Below are 16650 nucleotides of genomic sequence, written 5' to 3' on the forward strand. Positions count from 1 at the left end.
GTGTCTTTCATTGTTGGAAAAAGCCAAAAGTCACTAGGAGCCAGGTCAGGTGAGTAGCGAGCACGAGGAATCACTTCAAAGTTGTTATCACGAAGAAACTGTTGCGTAACGTTAGCTCGATGTGCGGGTGCGTTGTCTCAGTGAAACAGCACACACGCAGCCCTTCCCGGACGTTTTTGTTGCAGGGCAGGAAGGAATTTGTTCTTCAAAACATTTTCGTAGGATGCACCTGTTACCGTAGTGCCCTCTGGAACGCAATGGGTAAGGATTACGCCCTCGCTGTCCCAGAACATGGACACCATCATTTTTTCAGCACTGGCGGTTACCCGAAATTTTTTTGGTGGCGGTGAATCTGTGTGCTTCCATTGAGCTGACTGGCGCTTTGTTTCTGGATTGAAAAATGGCATCCACGTCTCATCCATTGTCACAACCGACGAAAAGAAAGTCCCATTCGTGCTGTCGTTGCGCGTCAACATTGCTCGGAAACATGCCACACGGGCAGCCGTGTGGTCGTCCGTCAGCATTCGTGGCACCCACCTGGATGACACTTTTCGCATTTTCAGGTCGTCGTGCAGGATTGTGTGCACAGAACCCACAGAAATGCCAACTCTGGAGGCGATCTGTTCGACAGTCATTCGGCGATCCCCCAAAACAATTCTCTCCACTTTCTCGATCGTGTCGTCAGACCGGCTTGTGCGAGCCCGAGGTTGTTTTGGTTTGTTGTCACACGATGTTCTGCCTTCATTAAACTGTCGCACCCACGAACGCACTTTCGACACATCCATAACTCTATCACCACATGCCTCTTCTACTGTCGATGAATTTCAATTGTTTTCACACCACGCAAATTCAGAAAACGAATGATTGCACACTGTTCAAGTAAGGAAAACGTCGCCATTTTAAGTATTTAAAACAGTTCTCATTCTCGCCGCTGGCGGTAAAATTCCAGCTGCCGTACAGTGCTGCCATCTCTGGGACGTATTGACAATGAACGCGGCCTCATTTTAAAACAATGCACATGTTTCTATCTCTTTCCAGTCGAGAGAAAAAAAAATCAGAGGCCTTAGAAGTTGAATGCACCTTGTATATATGGTAGATACAGTAAGTCCGCACGGCGGGGGAGACTGTGTAATGCTTGCATCTCACTTTTAATAATCCAGCAGTTGGTTCAAATGGCTCTGAGCACTATGGGACTTAACATCTGAGGTCATCAGTGCCGTAGAGCTTAGAACTACTTAAACCTAACTAAGCTAAGGACATGGGACTTAACATCCATGCCCGAGGCAGGGTTCGAACCTGCGACCATAGCTGTCGCGCGGTTCCAGACTGTAGCGCCTAGAACCGCTTTATACTCCCATTTTTCAATACCTGATATTAACCTGTCATAAAACGATTGTGCATATACAACTCCATTTGTATATAAGTGATACCGCGTAAATGGTTAATGTCCAGAGTGATGGCATTTTAACGGAAATGATCAAAAATATAATTAGTTCATTGAAATTATCCCTTATGTAATATGGTTATAATAGAATTGTTTTGCATAATAACATAAATTATTGTTGTTGCATTGGTTGTTTATCTATGGTATGTTGTATTCAGGGCCTGAAGATGATGATGTAACAACACCGAATCTGTTGTTGTCTTCAGTCCTGAGACTGGTTTGATGCAGCTCTCCATGCTACTCTATCCTGTGCAAGCTTCATCATCTCCCAGTACTTACTGCAGCCTACATCCTTCTGAATGTGCTTAGTGTATTCATCTCTTGGTCTCCCTCTACGATTTTTACCCTCCACACTGGCCTCCAATGCTGAATTGGTGATCCCTTGATGTCTCAGAACATGTCCTACCAACCGATCCCTTCTTCTTGTCAAGTTGTGCCACAAACTCCTCTTCTCCCGAATTCTCTTCAATACCTCCTCATTAGTTATGTGATCTACCCAGCTAATCTTCAGCATTCTTCTGTAGCACCGCATTTCGAAAGCTTATCAGATAGGATTAACAGAGGACTTCGAGAAGGTCAAAGAAGAGGAGTACATTTTGCATTATCGAGAAATAAGGGAGAGACAGTGCCACTGACATGATATAGTATTTGGGGTGGACATAATTAAAACAGATAAGAGTGAAGTAATGGTATTTGGAAGAGAGAAAGGAATGAATGGAAATATTACCTTGAATGGAGAACCCCTCAAAGTGGTAGAAAGTTTCACTTATTTAGGGAGTGAAATATCTAGGGATGGAAGAATAACTAACGAAATTAATAGGAGGTTACAGAAGGGAGGCAATTTCTACCAAACAATAAAACATCTGATTTGGAATAATGAAGTTTCAGAAAGAGCAAAACTCCTGATGTATAAGAATTATTACTTCCCTATTGTCACCTATGGTGGAGATACATGGACAATGAAAGAAAGGGACTGGAGCAGACTGCAAGCAGGGGAAATGAAATTTCTCAGAGCAGTTAAGGGAAAAACAAGAATGGACAGAGTAAGGAATGTAGAGATTAGAAAGGACCTCAAACAAAAAAGTATGAGAGAAGAAATTGAAAGAAAGAGATTAAGATGGTATGGGCATGTTAAGAGGATGCATGGACAGAGACTCCCCAAAATTATGGAAGAACTAAAGATGGATGGGAAAAGACCTAGAGGGCGCCCAAGAACACGGTGGGAAATGGGAGTGAGAATATCTGTAGAAAGGAGAGGTGTGACATGGCAGCAAGTGGAGGAAGAAAAGTGGTGGGAGGACCGAGCCAAGTGGAGAGGACTCGTCAGCACCCAGACCCGGCAGTAGCTGGAGCGGGATTGGGATATAGATAGATAGATAGATAGATAGATAGATAGATAGATAGATAATTTAAACAAAGGCGTTTCTCGTTGTGGCGGAATCTTCTCACTAAATTCCAGTCACCAACTTTCTCCTCCGAATGCGAAAATATTTTGTGGACGCCGACATACATGTTGTTGTTGTTGTGGTCTTCAGTCCTCAGACTGGTTTGATGCAGCTCTCTGCGCTCCACATACATAAGGGATCATAAGTAAGGAAAACTAGGGCTCGCACGGAAACTTATAGGTATTCGTTTTTTTCCACGCGCGCTTCGAGGTTGGAATAATAAAGCGTCGTTGTGAAGGTGGCTTGATGAACATTCTGCCAGGTACTTAAGTGTGAATTCCAGGTTATCCACGTACATGTAGGTGTGACGCAAAACTCGTCCCTCAGACACTAACAGACTGGATAGAGGCAGACATGACCCCAAATTTCTGTCAAAGATTATTGCTCGGCATGAAAGTTGGTGGTACCAGTAAAACCCTCACAAGGAGCGTCGAACGACTGAATGGCAGGCTCCTGGATCACAAGCCTCAAAGAAAGTCAAACGGCAACGTTCGAGAACAAAGACAATGTTGATGGCACTCTTTGATACTAAAGAATTAGTTCACCGCGAGTATGTTCTTCCAGGTGAAACAGTGAACCAAACACTTTACATCAAAGCTTGAAACATTTGCGGCAAGCAATTTGACAAACTGCGACATTCTCTTGTTATTATCCACGGATATAGCTTGCAGTAAACATCTATCGGTGTTGCTGCTGTAAAAAGAATTCAGAATTCTGGATCTGATGATGGTCATTAAAGACCGAAACCGGTAATCTGGTAAATAGAAAAAACTGCGACCATAGGCGTAAATTAAAGGAAACTTAAGGATTTTGACGTCGCCGACCTGATCTGTGGCATCCTCAGGAGTGGTTCTTAGTGCATGGCAATGGAAGATCCCATACCGATGTATCCATTACCGAGTGTCTGGCCAGACACTCTGTTATTGCCATCCCACATACATCATATTCGCCTCACCTCTCGACTTCCGATTTTTTTAAATTTTTTCTGCGAGTGAAACGGTGACTGGAAAGATATCGCAGACATCCAACGGACTGTGACAAATGAACTTAGAAGCATCGCAGTTGAGCATTTTCCTGCTTTCAAGATCTCCTGAAGCATTGGCAACTGTGTATACAGGGTGAAAAGTATTTAAACCGACTAACTCTGGTAGTAAATGATGACTGACTGAAACCCTCAGCTGCCGACAGGTGTAGTTGATATACCTCGATGCGGACAGCTGAAAATGTGTGCCCCGACCGGGACTCGAACCCGGAATCTCCTGCTTACATGGCAGACGCTCTATCCATCTGAGCCACCGAGGACACAGATGAATAGCCCGACTGCAGGGACTTATCCCTTGCACGCTTCCCGTGAGACTCACATTCCCACCTGTCCACAGTTCTATATATGTAATGTCCCTTATAGACATTTGCCCATACACTCATTACTCGCGCACGCTTTGGCGAATCCCGTAACAGTTTGGGCAACCTGTACGCATTCACACAGACGAAGGTCAATGGCTGGGTAGCCTTTAACTATATATATATGAAGACAATAACTGTTCTCGAAAGAAGCGTCTCTAAGGTACATTACATATGTAGAACTGTGGACAGTTGGGAATATGAGTCTCACGGGAAGCGTGCAAGGGATAAGTACCTGCAGTAGCACTATTCATCTGTGTCCTCGGTGGCTCAGATGGATAGAGCGTCTGCCATGTAAGCAGGAGATCCCGGGTTCGAGTCCCGGGCTGGGCACACATTTTCAGCTGTCCGCATCGAGGTATATCAACAACACCTGTCTGCAGCTGAGGGATTCAGTTAGTCATCATTTATTCCAGGAAAAAGCTGCACGGTCATGAACAGTATTCTGTTCTGTCGAGAACAGTTATTTTCTTCATGTATATAAACTCTGGTAGGTTGTAGGGGACATCAAAACAAATACTTTTCCCTAATGCCATTTTTTCCTATGAGGATTATTTAAACCGGTAGAGGCCGTATTACGCTCTTCAGTTGTTAGAGGCCGTATTACGCTCTTCAGTTGTAGGCAACTGCTGTTCACCAGTGTAGTAGTGCATTGTCTCTGTTTACTAATGGAGCGATACACCTGGAGTGAGTACACTGACATGGTTGGTGCGTACTACGTAGCGCACCACAACGGACGAGCTGCACAGCGGGTTTATCAACAACAATATCCTAATCGCCGTATCCCGCATCGTACGACCTCTGCTGCTGTGTACCGACGTCTGCGTGAGACCGGGTCATTTAGCAGATTACCTGGACAGGGAGGCCGTCGCACGGTAAGAACGCTGCAATTTGTGGAAGCTGTCTTGCAGCATGTGGAGCGGGGTCCTTCAATCAGCACTCGTGCAATTGCACGTAACATGGGGAGGAATCAGACGAATGTAAGAACAGTCCTTCGGGAGCAATTGTTACGTCCATTTCACTTACACCGTGTCCGCAACCTGGAACCAGTTGATTATCCACCCAGAGCACAGTTTTCGCAGTGGTACCTGGAACAGTGTGAAATGCATCCTACATTTCCATCCTCTGTGTTTTTCACCGATGAAGCGTGATGGAGTCTTCAACATGCACAATTCGCATATTTGGAGTGAGGATAACCCACATGGCACAGTTACTGGCGCTCATCAAGTGCGGTTCTTCGTTAATGTGTGGGTCGGTGTTGCTGGGGACTGTTTAATTGGGCCGTATCTGCTACCTAGGCCATTAAATGGCAGCCACTATTACACTTTTCTCGACAGAGCATTGCCAGAATTGCTGGAAGACGTCCCGCTCCCTACAAGACAACGCATGTGGTTCCGACATGACGGGGCGCCGGCACATTTCAGTCGTCGTGTGCGTCGATTCCTGGACCGACGGTTCCCAGAAACGTGGATTGGCAGAGGTGGTCCTGTACCGTGGCCTGCTCGATCCCCAGATATGTCCCCTCTGGACTTTTCTGTGTGGGGAGAGATGCGCAACCTTGTTTACGCAACTGCTGTTGCATCAGAAAAGGATCTGGTTGCCCGGATAGTAGCAGCAGCAGGAATAATTCAGGATACTCCTGGGGTTTTTGCCCGTGTCAGACAGAACGTGATCCGACGGTGTAACCTTTGTTTACGTGTCATTTGTGAAAATCTACTTTAATTGATATTATGTTGTGTTAATCTGTTGTCCCTTGGTCATAAAAAAATGGAAAAGTGTTTGTTGGTTTAATTAATTACCCGCCAGAGAAAGTTCCCCTACCGGTTTAAATACTCCTCATAGGAACAAATGACATTAGGGAAAAATATTTGTTTTGATGTGCCCTACAACTGCCCAGAGTTTGTCGGTTTTAATACTTTTCACCCTCTAGATAGCCAAGGGGAGTACTTCGGTAGAAGCTAGGATCATTATTTGGTAAGAGTAATTTTCTATTTTTTTAAAAAAAAGTCCTGTCCTGGAACTTCTCAGACAAAGGGAGTAATCCAGTAATTTTATAAAGTTCAGTGTGTTAACTGACTTTGTAGTATTTAATCGCGGCCACCCTCAGTTACTTTAGAGACAGTAAGCACATTATTGCTGTTTTGTTTTCGGAAACTTTTGAAAGTAAAACGGGTCCTTTTGGATTTAAATAACTCAAATTACGCAAAGTAGATCTCTGAGATCCGTTTTCTTCACAAAGTTTAAGGGGAATGGAGAGGTCTGCCTGTTGACAAAACCTGGGTACCTCATTCTGAACTGGCAGCAACAAGGCAGTCAATGGAGCAGCACCAGCAGTAAACACCAAAAGAGAAGAAATACGAGGCACCCTCTCATTCCCGTGCCTATTTTGCCCAAAGGGACCGCCATTATCTCACATGCGTGTGTGAAGACTCTGAACATACTCGAAAACAGTTCGCGATGAGTTCCATCTGATGACACTCCAAAAGAAACCCGCAACAAATAGAAAGGCTGTGAGGACGGGCGTGAGTCGTACTTGGGTAGCTCACTTGGTAGAGCACTTGCCCGCGAAAGGCAAAGGTCCCGAGTTCGAGTCTCGGTCCGGCACACAGTTTTAATCTGCCAGCAAGTTTCATATCAGCGCACACTCCGCTGTAGAGTGAAAATCTCATTCTGGAAATAGAATGCATCCCCAAAACTCAGAACCTGGGACCACATCGCCAGACTGCGCCCGACATATCGAGTAAATCCACGACTCTTTAAAACAATCGAAATCCTATGTACAAAACCGCCTGAAATGTCTCATTGCTTTACAAATGAGCTGAACACATATTTCACTTTAAGTGTGCAACTCAGAAGAAGTTGAAGAATGGTATGAAAGTAAGCTTAAGTTTTGTTGCATGTCCCTAAGTGCATTATGGAACTCTGAATGAATAAAGTCTGCCTAATCTGCGCTTCATTTTAAGCAAAAGGTAGTTTTTCACCTCGGTTGTTTGATTCTGGGGTGTGGACCAAACAGTGATGGCATTGGTCCCATCAGATTGGGGAAGGATGGGAAAGGAAGTCGGCCATGCCCTTTCAAAGGAACCATCCCAGCATTTGCCTGAAGCAATTTAAGGGGGGTAGGACGTGAAACGGGCCGACTTGGAGCAGGAGAGGCACCACAGGACATTTTAATTTCCAGTGTCTATAAATTTACAAATAAATTCATAAAACTTTGTCAGAATCACCAGGAAGGATTCAGGACTCACACTCATTGCAGTGGAAGTTCGAAAACATACAAAAAGATTTTTTCCGTGTGAAATTTCATCATTTTTTTCACTTACTAATGGCTGCATTTGTTGCTATAGGTACACTTTTCTTCATAGGTTAGAGAGATTCTACGTTGAATTCTGCACAGCATACATACCATACTTACAGGTGTATGAAACTCTACAATTTATTTAATTTACGAAGAAACGAATGATCCGTTGTATTTTAAACTTCATGTTTAGAAAAAACACAAATTTTGTAGTTAGTTACCTCAATTTTTACCACAGTTTTTAATAGATTTGGAAAATTCTAGAGTTTCATACACCTTTAAGTATGGTTTGTATGCTGTGCAAAATTCATCGAACCATCTCTCTTACTTATGAAGAAAAGTGTACCTATAGCAACAAATGCTGCCATTAGTAGGTGGAAAAAAATGATGACATTTCGCATGCAAAAAAAATTACTTCGTTATGTTTTCGAACTTCCACTACTATGAGTGTGAATTCTGAATCCTTCCTGGTGATGGTGACAAAGTTTTATGAATTTATTTGTAAAAGTATAGACACTGGAAATTAAAATGTCCTGTGGTGCCTCTCCTGCTCCAAGTCGGCCCGTGTGACGTCCTACCCCCCTTAAAAATGGTTCAAATGGCTCTCAGCACTGTGGGACTTAACATCTGAGGTCGTCAGTCCCCTAGAACTTAGAACTACTTAAACCTAGCTAACCTAAGGACATCACACACATCCATGCCCGAGGCAGGAATCGAACCTGCGACCGGACCGTAGCAGCAGCGCGCTTCCGCACAATTTGATCGAGATTGGTCACATATAGATACCTCTAACCGACGGAAAATAGAAATTCAGTATGTTAGCTAAATTTCATACGCAGCAACATACACTACTGGCCATTAAAATTGCCGGCTGGTCCTGGCGGAGGTTCGAGTCCTCCCTCGGGTGTGTGTTTGTCCTTAGGATAATTTAGGTTAAGTAGTGTGTAAGCTTAGGGACTGATGACCTTAGCAGTTAAGACCCATAAGATTTCACACACATTTGAAGATTTTGAACATTAAAATTGCTACACCAAGAAGAAATGCAGATGATAAACGGGTATTCATTGGAAAAATATATTATACTAGAACTGACATGTGATTACATTTTCACGCAATTTGGGTGCATAAATCCTGAGAAATCAGTACCCAGAACCACCACCTCTGGCCGTAATAACGGCCTTGATACGCCTCGGCATTGAGTCAAACAGAGCTCGGATGGCGTGTACAGGTACAGCTGCCCATGCAGCTTCAACACGATACCACAGTTCATAAAAAGTAGTGACTGGCGTATTGTGACGAGCCAGTTGCTCGGCCACCATTGAACAGACGATTTCAATTGGTGAGAGATCTGGAGAATGTGCTGGCCAGGGCAGCAGTCGAACAGTTTCTGTATCCAGAAAGACCCGTACAGGACCTATAACATGCGGTCGTTCATTATCCCGCTGAAATGTAGGGTTTCGCAGGGATCGAATGAAGAGTAGAGCCATGAAACGTAACACATCTCAAATGTAACGTCCACTGTTCAAAGTGCCGTCAATGCGAACAAGAGGTGACCAAGACATGTAACCAATGGCACCCCATACCATCACGCCGGGTGATACGCCAGTATGGCGATGACGAATACACGCTTCCAATGTGCGTTCACCGCGATGTCGCCAAACACGGATGCGACCATCATGATGCTGTAAACAGAACCTGGATACATCCGAAAAAATGACATTTTGCCATTCGTGCATGCAGGTTCGTCGTCGAGTACACCATCGCAGGCGCTCCTGTCTGTGATGCAGCGTCAAGGATAACCGCAGCCACGGTCTCCGAGCTGGTAGTCCGTGCTGTTGCAAACGTCGTCGAACTGTTCGTGCGGATGGTTGTTGTCTTGCAAACGTCCCCATCTGTTGACTCAGGGATCGAGACGTGGCTGCACGATCCGTTACAGCCGTGCGGATAAGATGCCTGTCATCTCACGAGGCCGTTGGGATCCAGCACGGCGTTACTTATTACCCTCCTGAACCCACCGATTCCATATTCTGCTAAGAGTCATTGGATCTCGACCAACGCGAGCAGCAATGTCGCGATACGATAAACCGCAATCGCGATAGGCTGCAATCCGATCTTTATCAAAGTCGGAAACTTGATGGTACGCATTTCTCCTCCTTACACGAGGCATCACAACAACGTTGCACCAGGCAACGCCGGTCAACTGCTGTTTGTGTATGAGAAATCGGTTGGAAACTTTCCTCGTGTCAGCACGTTGTAGATGTCGCCACCGGCGCCAACCTTGTGTGAATGCTCTGCGAAGCTAATCATTTGCATATCACAACATCTTCTTCCTGTCGGTTAAGTTTCGCGTCTGTAGCACGTCATCTTCGTGGTGTAGCAAGTTTAATGGCCAGTAGTGTATTATGTAACATGCACCAAACGGAAAATCATAGCGACATCTGTTTTTCACTGCACACTTTTTCCGAATGTCGCACAGTTTTTCACAATAACTATGACCATTAACCCCCCCCCCCTCCCATGAACCATGGACCTTGCCGTTGGTGGGGAGGCTTGCGTGCCTCAGCGATACAGATAGCTGTACTGTAGGTACAACCACAACGGAGGGGTATCTGTTGAGAGGCCAGACAAACGTGTGGTTCCTGAAGAGGGGCAGCAGCCTTTTCAGTACTTGCAGGGGCAACAGTCTGGATAATTGGCTGATCTGGCCTTGTAACACTAATCAAAACGGCCTTGCTCTGCTGGTACTGTGAACGGTTGAAAGCAAGGGGAAACTACAGCCGTAATTTTTCCCGAGGACATGCAGCTTTACTGTATGATTAAATGATGATGGCGTCCTCTTGGGTAAAATATTCCGGAGGTAAAATAGTCCCCCATTCGGATCTCCGGGCGGGGTCTACTCAAGAGGATGTCGTCATCAGGAGAAAGAAAACTGGCGTTCTACGGATCGGAGCGTGGAATGTCAGATCCCTTAATCGGGCAGGTAGGTTAGAAAATTTAAAAAGGGAAATGGATAGGTTGAAGTTAGATATAGTGGGAATTAGTGAAGTTCGGTGGCAGGAGGAACAAGACTTCTGGTCAGGTGACTACAGGGTTATAAACACAAAATCAAATAGGGGTAATGCAGGAGTAGGTTTAATAATGAATAGGAAAATAGGAATGCGGGTAAGCTACTACAAACAGCATAGTGAACGCATTATTGTGGCCAAGATAGATACGAAGCCCACACCTACTACAGTAGTACAAGTTTATATGCCAACTAGCTCTGCAGATGACGAAGAAATTGAAGAAATGTATGATGAAATAAAAGAAATTATTCAGATTGTGAAGGGAGACTAAAATTTAATAGTCATGGGTGACTGGAATTCGAGTGTAGGAAAAGGGAGAGAAGCCCACACCTACTACAGTAGTACAAGTTTATATGCCAACTAGCTCTGCAGATGACGAAGAAATTGAAGAAATGTATGATGAAATAAAAGAAATTATTCAGATTGTGAAGGGAGACTAAAATTTAATAGTCATGGGTGACTGGAATTCGAGTGTAGGAAAAGGGAGAGAAGGAAACATAGCAGGTGAATATGGATTGGGGGACAGAAATGAAAGAGGAAGCCGCCTGGTAGAATTTTGCACAGAGCACAACGTAATCATAACTAACACTTGGTTTAAGAATCATGAAAGAAGGTTGTATACCTGGAAGAACCCTGGAGATACTAAAAGGTATCAAATAGATTATATAATGGTAAGACAGACATTTAGGAACCAGGTTTTAAATTGTAAGACATTTCCAGGGGCAGATGTGGACTCTGACCACAATCTATTGGTTATGACCTATAGATTAAAACTGAAGAAACTGCAAAAAGGTGGGAATTTAAGGAGATGGGACCTGGATAAACTGAAAGAACCAGAGGTTGTACAGAGCTTCAGGGAGAGCATAAGGGAACAATTGACAGGAATGGGGGAAAGAAATACAGTAGAAGAAGAATGGGTAGCTTTGAGGGACGAAGTAGCGAAGGCAGCAGAGGATCAAGTAGGTAAAAAGACGAGGGCTAGTAGAAATCCTTGGGTAACAGAAGAAATATTGAATTTAATTGATGAAAGGAGAAAATACAAAAATGCAGTAAATGAAGCAGGCAAAAAGGAATACAACGTCTCAAAAATGAGATCGACAGGAAGTGCAAAATGGCTAAGCAGGGATGGCTAGAGGACAAATGTAAGGATGTAGAGGCCTATCTCACTAGGGGTAAGATAGATACTGCCTACAGGAAAATTAAAGAGACCTTTGGAGATAAGAGAACCACTTGTATGAATATCAAGAGCTCAGATGGAAACCCAGTTCTAAGCAAAGAAGGGAAAGCAGAAAGGTGGAAGGAGTATATAGAGGGTCTATACAAGGGCGATGTACTTGAGGACAATATTATGGAAATGGAAGAGGATGTAGATGAAGATGAAATGGGAGATATGATACTGCGTGAAGAGTTTGACAGAGCACTGCAAGACCTGAGTCGAAACAAGGCCCCCGGAGTAGACAACATTCCATTGGAACTACTGACGGCCTTGGGAGAGCCAGTCCTGACGAAACTCTACCATCTGGGAGCAAGATGTATGAAACAGGCGAAATACCCTCGGACTTCAAGAAGAATATAATAATTCCAATCCCAAAGAAAGCAGGTGTTGACAGATGTGAAAATTACCGAACTACCAGTTTAATAAGTCACAGCTGCAAAATACTAACACGAATTCTTTACAAACGAATGGAAAAACTAGTAGAAGCCAACCTCGGGGAAGATCAGTTTGGATTCCTTAGAAACACTGGAACACGTGAGGCAATACTGACCTTACGACTTATCTTAGAAGATAGATTAAGGAAAGGCAAACCTACGTTTCTAGCATTTGTAGACTTAGAGAAAGCTTTTGACAATGTTGACTGGAATACTCTCTTTCAAATTCTGAAGGTGGCAGGGGTAAAATTCAGGGAGCGAAAGGCTATTTACAATTTGTACAGAAACCAGATGGCAGTTATAAGAGTCGAGGGACATGACAGGGAAGCAGTGGTTGGGAAGGGAGTAAGACAGGGTTGTAGCCTCTCCCCGATGTTGTTCAATCTGTATATTGAGCAAGCAGTAAAGGAAACAAAAGAAAAATTCGGAGTAGGTATTAAAATTCATGGAGAAGAAATAAAAACTTTGAGGTTCGCCGATGACATTGTAATTCTGTCAGAGACAGCAAAGGACTTGGAAGAGCAGTTGAATGGAATGGACAGTGTCTTGAAAGGAGGATATAAGATGAACATCAACAAAAGCAAAACGAGGATAACGGAATGTAGTCTAATTAAGTCGGGTGATGCTGAGGGTATTAGATTAGGAAATGAGGCACTTAAAGTAGTAAAGGAGTTTTGCTATTTGGGGAGCAAAATAACTGATGATGGTCGAAGTAGAGAGGATATAAAATGTAGACTGGCAATGGCAAGGAAAGCGTTTCTGAAGAAGAGAAATTTGTTAACATTCAGTATTGATTTAAGTGTCAGGAAGTCATTTCTGAAAGTATTCGTATGGAGTGTAGCCATGTATGGAAGTGAAACATGGACAATAAATAGTTTGGACAAGAAGAGAATAGAAGCTTTCAAAATGTGGTGCTACAGAAGAATGCTGAAGATTAGATGGGTAGATCACGTAACTAATGAGGAAGTATTGAATAGGATTGGGGAGAAGAGAAGTTTGTGGCACAACTTGACTAGAAGAAGGGATCGGTTGGTAGGACATGTTTTGAGGCATCAAGGGATCACCAATTTAGTATTGGAGGGCAGCGTGGAGGGTGAAAATCGTAGAGGGAGACCAAGAGATGAATACACTAAACAGATTCAGAAGGATGTAGGTTGCAGTAGGTACTGGGAGATGAAGAAGCTTGCACAGGATAGAGTAGCATGGAGAGCTGCACCAAACCAGTCTCAGGACTGAAGACCACAACAACAACAATGACCATTAACGAAATTATGAGCGCACCATCATAAACTTGACACATGAAACTCTAAGTAAAGCAAAAATAATTTTTTCAGAAGTTCTGTAAAATCGTTTGAGATGGACTGCACCTCGATTCTGTAAGCACCGACTGGCCGAAAACTGACAAACGCTTGTTGGCCTCCCTTTCCGAAGTAACGACGAAAATTGGTCATTGCGCATCGGCCACTTTATCCTATGCTGACTCTGCTGGACGAAGAGACTCGGGGCATTTGCGAGGGATCAGTCACGCTCAAGGCAAAAACAGTTTATAACTGTAATACGAACTTGGCGTGTTAAATTCTTCGTGTACCGTTATACGCCGTAAGCCGCAGATTATGACAGCATTTTAAATTCGATCAATAATTTCGCAAAATATTGAAAATAGAACTTTCGTTGTCCTGCCCTGCAACTGGCATCAGGCGTTTTACTAATACGTATTAATAGGTCCATGCATGACAATGCACGTTACCAATATGTGCCGACAATCCGTGAACGAAAATGCGATTTTTCAGGGTATGTCAGGCTCTATTGATCGCAGACATAAAGGCTGAAGTCTTTTGGATATTCTGCAGTGAACACACAGTGCATCGTGTAGAAATAATCCGAAAGCAAAGATCGCTTAAATACCGCCACATTTCTAGAGAGAGTTTCGTTGTGGAAACTATTAAATGCATCTCGCATTGAAATACGTACCAAATTTCGAGGCTCAGTAAAACATCGCCAATCTTGGAGATTTTGCATTTGTCTAAATTATACGTGCCTTTTGCGGTGCTCCTGCTACAGCTTTCTGTCCTGTTTTGTATACCATGGGGGATCAGTTCCATCTCTTATTAATTTATTTGGTATGAATATCTCGAGTGCTGTTGATACTACTTCTTTGAACTTAAGCTACATATGGTCTTCATTTACATAGTTTGGAAGGATTGGAGACTATCTCTTAGAAAGACGTCACCCGAATTTTTAGCTGCTTTTATAAATAGATATATTTCGCGTTTAGTTTTGGTGAATTTCTTTGTTATGGAATTGAGCCTCTCTACGACTGCGTGTTCACTAATCCCTGTATCCGTCGTGATTCTCAGGATTATTTGTGGCTAAGGGGTCATGTGTGTTTTCGTAACCATTTACAATTTGAATGGCCTCGTGAACCGATTGTTCAAAATAATTTTTAAAAAAGCGTTTAGAACAGTTACGGAAGTTATTTTCTATCTACAATAGGGTCAGAAGATGTATTTTTGTCAACATACGGAAGGTAGATTGAAGTCACTGCCAACTATAATTGTATGAGTAGCGTACCTGTTTGTGGTGAGACTCAAGTTTTCTTTGAACTCTTCAGCAACTGTTTCATCTGAGACCGGGGGTCGGTAAAAGAAGCCAGTTATTAATTTATTCCGGTTGTCGAATACAACCTCTGTCCATACTAAGTCACAGGAACTATCTGCTTCAGTGTCGCTTGTGAGTTGGAACAAACATTACATTATTTTTCCTTAAGTTGTGCTTCTTTTTTCTGTTGCAGTGCAGATCATTACAATTACGGCTTTTCCCTCCAAAACCTAGGATGCTTTCTCCGTGACCCTGTAAATACCAGAGCTAAAGAATGTAGAACAACAATGTACGTTACAAGCGTAGCATTCTGTATTACTTCATTTCCTTATTTATAACATTTTAAAATTGTACGTCGACTTTGGATGACATGTCAGTCATAGATGTTCTTATCTCTATCTACTGAACGTATTTTCAGTCATTTTTTGAACACTGTCCCGCTACACCTTATTAACTAATGTTTCGCCGCAAGGGATATCGCATTTTAGAGTGTAAATTAATATGGAGTATGTCATTCTTTTTTTCACACATTCACATACCCATTTCTTCTTTCCTTATCGTCTTTTATGCATGCAGTTGTAGTAATTAAATTAGGCACAATGACGAATCGATTCCACAGACCGAACGTGAGGAGAGGGGCTAGTGTAATTGGTTAATACAAACCATAAAAAAATGCTCGGAAGTATGTTTTTTAACACAAGCATACGTTTTTTTAAATGGAACCCCGTTAGTTTTGTTAGCACATCTGAACATATAAACAAATACGTAATCAGTGCCGTTTGTTGCATTGTAAAATGTTAATTACATCCGGAGATATTGTAACCTAAAGTTGACGCTTGAGTACCACTCCTCCGCTGTTCGATCGTGTGTATCGGAGAGCACTGCAACATACATCGCGTTTCTACAGAATGATCTGCCAACGTTGCTCGAAAATGTCCCACTGGAAACGCGTCGACGTATGTGGTATCAGCATGCTGGTGCACCTGCACATTCCGCAATTAACACTAGGCTGACCCTTGACAGGATGTTCGACGGGCGTTTCATAGGACGTGGAGGACGCATAAATTGGCCAGCCCGTTCTCCTGATCTTACACCTCTGGACTTCTTTCTGTGGGGCACGTTAAAGGAGAATGTGTACCGTGATGTGCCTACAACCCCAGAGGATATGAAACAACGTATTGTGGCAGCCTGCGGCGACATTACACCAGATGTACTGCGGCGTGTACGACATTCATTACGCCAGAGACTGCAACTGTGTGCAGCAAATGATGGCCACCATATTGAACATCTATTGGCCTGACATGTCGGGACACACACTATTCCACCCCGTAATTTAAAACGGAAACCACGTGTGTACGTGTACCTCACCCCTCATGGTAATGTACATGTGGGTCAGTGAAAAAGACCAATAAAAACGTGTTAGCATGTGGACATAATGTGCTGTTCCAGTCTCTTCTGTACCTAAGGTCCATCGCCGTTCCCTTTGGATCCCTACGTAATTCTGTGCTCTCCGATACACACGATCGAACAGCGGAGGAGTGGTACTCAAGCGTCAACTTTAGGTTACAATACCTCCGGATGTAATTAACATTTTACAATGCAACAAACGGCACTGATTACGTATTTGTTTGTAAGTTCAGATGTGCTAACAAAACTAACGGGGTTCCATTTAAAAAAACGTATGTTTGTGTTAAAAAACATACTTCCGTGCATTTTTGTATGGTTTGTATTAAACAATTACACTAGCCC

General features: G+C 43.3%; 1 protein-coding gene and 1 non-coding gene across 3 annotated transcripts in view; both read right to left on the reverse strand.

Annotated features, from left to right (window-relative positions):
* The window catches only part of LOC124554098, a 207078-nt gene that overhangs the window by 73186 nt on the left and 117242 nt on the right, over positions 1-16650 (reverse strand). The gene's annotated exons all lie outside the window — the stretch shown is intronic.
* Trnat-ugu lies at positions 4118-4191 on the reverse strand. The gene has a single exon. It is a non-coding gene; the product is annotated as a tRNA-Thr (tRNA).

This window comes from Schistocerca americana, chromosome 11 (genome assembly GCF_021461395.2).
Source record: "Schistocerca americana isolate TAMUIC-IGC-003095 chromosome 11, iqSchAmer2.1, whole genome shotgun sequence".
Lineage (NCBI taxonomy): Eukaryota > Metazoa > Arthropoda > Insecta > Orthoptera > Acrididae > Schistocerca > Schistocerca americana.